This window comes from Physeter macrocephalus, chromosome 12, assembly GCF_002837175.3.
Source record: "Physeter macrocephalus isolate SW-GA chromosome 12, ASM283717v5, whole genome shotgun sequence".
Lineage (NCBI taxonomy): Eukaryota > Metazoa > Chordata > Mammalia > Artiodactyla > Physeteridae > Physeter > Physeter macrocephalus.
The window spans coordinates 24,601,694-24,604,768 of record NC_041225.1 but is presented as its reverse complement, the minus strand read 5'-3'; the positions used below and the strand labels follow the sequence as shown (position 1 = coordinate 24,604,768).

The 3,075-nt window shown below is 35.6% G+C and overlaps 1 long non-coding RNA gene across 1 annotated transcript in view; it reads right to left on the bottom strand.

Moving 5' to 3' along the window:
- Positions 1-627: 627 nt before the first annotated feature.
- The window catches only part of LOC129392625 (uncharacterized), an 85,622-nt gene continuing 83,174 nt past the window's right edge, over positions 628-3,075 (bottom strand). The window contains exons 2-3 of the long non-coding RNA XR_008618822.1: positions 1,572-1,661; positions 628-966 (exon numbers count right to left, since the gene is read on the bottom strand). This is a non-coding gene — a long non-coding RNA (uncharacterized lncRNA). The remainder of the gene's footprint in view (positions 967-1,571; positions 1,662-3,075) is intronic.

The following is a 3,075-nucleotide window of genomic DNA, read 5'->3' as shown; positions in this document are numbered from 1 at the left end:
TGATTATTCTGCTTGCATCTCCCTTGTTAAAGCTTTGATTTGGGGAAGAGTGCCATTACTGGAAATGCGTTTACAGAATTCTCAAAAACAGAAGGAAACAGTTCTCACCTAAATATTAAGAAATAATCTCTATACGGGTGTACTAACAGAATTATGATTCAGGGATAATAATTCTATGAAATGTAATTAAACACACAATATATATTCTTTTAAATTTCCATTGTTACTTTTTTAAAGTACAATTATAATTCAAGTTCTTTGTAACAAGTGAAATTTAAAAAGATTGAAGGAAAAGATTATATTTTACCACTTGCCATCTTTTCCCACTCCCTGAAACGACCAGCATAATGTGTAGCTTTCTCATTTTATCCAGGTGTTCTATACATCTGGAACATCATGTTTCTCACTGTAGAAAAACAGATTTAGCTGTCACACTTTTAATAAGCTACGTAACAGTCCATAGAACAGAAGTACCAAGTATTTCAGACTTAGCTTTTTGAAGGACATTCAGGTTACTTTCTGTTTTATTTTGTTGTTCTGCTAATTTGTTTTAACCCCAGAAAAATATTTTTTAAATACAAAAAAAAAAAAAGTTAGGGGTAAGGATTAGGGTTTAGTGTATGGGTTAGGGTACAGGTTAGGGTTAGGGTACAGCTTAGGATTAGGGTACAGCTTAGGATTAGGGTACAGGTTAGGGTTAGGTTTAGGGTTAGGGTATGGGTTAGGGTTAGTGTATGGGTTATGGGTTAGGGTTAGGGTATGGGTTAGTGCTGGGGTATGGTTTAGGGTTAGGTCTAGGGTACGTGTTAAGGTATGGGTTAGTGTTAGTGTACAGGTTAGGGTTAGGGTACAGTTAGGGTATGCTTTAGGGTTAGGGTATTTATTAAACCTCTCCCACTCTCCAGACATCACTTAGCACGTAAAGGAATATTATTTGGGTTCCAGGCATGGAGAAGACTTTAGACACTAGGATAAGACAAAGAACACACATTATAAATAAATCACATTAGGATTTTGTTTTTAACCTGTACATTAAAACACTAGTACTTAGGAAATCTAATGGAGGCAGAAGCAGTAAAGGGTAGTTTTATGGGAATAACATCACAGATTTCTGTAGAATACACAGATTTTGACTGGTTAGAAAGTCAAGGAGGCATGCTTTTTTTCTGAAGATATAAACCCTCTTCTAAATTGAGCTGTTATTAGAAGTTAGAAATTTTTTGTTACTGTTATATTGCTTTGTGTTTTCATGATTATTCTGCTTGCATCTCCCTTGTTAAAGCTTTGATTTGGGGAAGAGTGCCATTACTGGAAATGAGTTTACAGAATTATTCTCAAAAACAGACGGAAATGGTTCTCACCTAAATATTAAGAAATAATCTCTATACGGGTGTACTAATAGAATTATGATTCAGGGATAATAATTCTATGAAATGTAATTAAACACACAATATATACTTTTTCTTTTAAATTTCCATTGTTACTTTATTAAAGTACAATTATAATTCAAGTTCTTTGTAACAAGTGAAATTTAAAAAGATTAAAGGAAAAGATAATATTTTACCACTTACCTCCTTTCCCACTTCCTGAAACGACCAGCAAAATGTGTAGCTTTCCCATTTTATCCAGGTGTTCTATGCTCTGGAGCATCATGTTTCTCACTGTAAAAAAACAGATTTAGCTCTCATTCTTGTATAGGCTACATAACAGTCCATAGAACAGATGTACCAAGTATTTCAGACTTAGCTTTTTCAGGGACTTGCAGGTTGCTTTCTGTTTTATTTTGTTGTTCTGCTAATTTGTTTAACACAGGAAAAATATTTTTTAAAATACCAAATAAAAAAATTAAGTTAGGGGTAAGGATTAGGTTTTAGGGTACGGGTTAGGGTACGGGTTAGGGTTAGGGTACAGGTTAGGGTTGGGGCACATTTCACTCTAACTTATAACCGAGAAACACCAGTGGCCGGAAGGTCTGTTTCCCTAGTAACAGCGTGGGGAACGTAGAAAGGCTGCCACCCTCTGGCTGTTATCTGCAAAAGCAGCTTTAAAGCCTGTGCTAATGGTCACTTCATATGAACAAGTAGTGCTGGGCTGAAAACGAAACCTGCCCTCAAAATGTCTTGCGGGTGGTAATGGCCAAAAAATTTCAAAATGTGACACATACTTTAAGAAAACAATTTGAAGAACTAAGCTGTAATCAGTTTGAAAAAAAGGACATGCCTTAAAGTTCAATTTCAACGGATTATGAGACACATGGAAATTCAACCACAAAGTGGTATCAGCTCACACCAGTCAGAATAACCATCAGCAAGAAAACTACAAACAATAAATGCTGAAGGTGTTGTGGAGAAATGCATACCCTCAACTTTAAGTGGGATGTAACCTGGAAAGAGCCACTAATGAGAACAGAATGGAGGTGTCTTTAAAAGGTAAACATTGAGCTACCATATGATCCAGAAGGCCCATTCCTGGACCTATAACTTAAGAAGCCAGAATTGGAAAGACACAGGCAGGCAAATCTGCATTGCACAGTATTAAAATAGCCAAGATATGGAAGTAACCAAAAAGTCCACCAACAGATGGGTGGACAAAGAAGAACTGCTACATGTAGAGATGGAATATTAGCTAGCGAACAAATGAAACAATGCCATTTGCAGCACCATAGATGAATCTAGAAGTAATCATGCAACTTGTAAGTGAGAAAGCGAATGACACATATCCTATCATATCACTTATAGGTGTTACCTAAAAATTGATACCAATGAAGATATTTCCACAGAGAAAGGCAATCACAGATTTATTAAACAAACATGGTTCACCAAATGGAAAGGTGTGAGGATTGGATACATTACGATATTGGGGTTAAAAGGGATATACAAACGCATGTGAAATAAATAATCACCAGAGACCTACGGAATACCAAGAGAAGACTACTCAACATTGTGTCATAACCGACATGGGAAAAGGATCCGAAGAAAAATAGATATATGTATATGTGTAAAAGAACCACATCTAGCACACCTAGAACAAACAAAACATTGTAATCAAATTTGCTGTGATAAAAAATAAAAATTA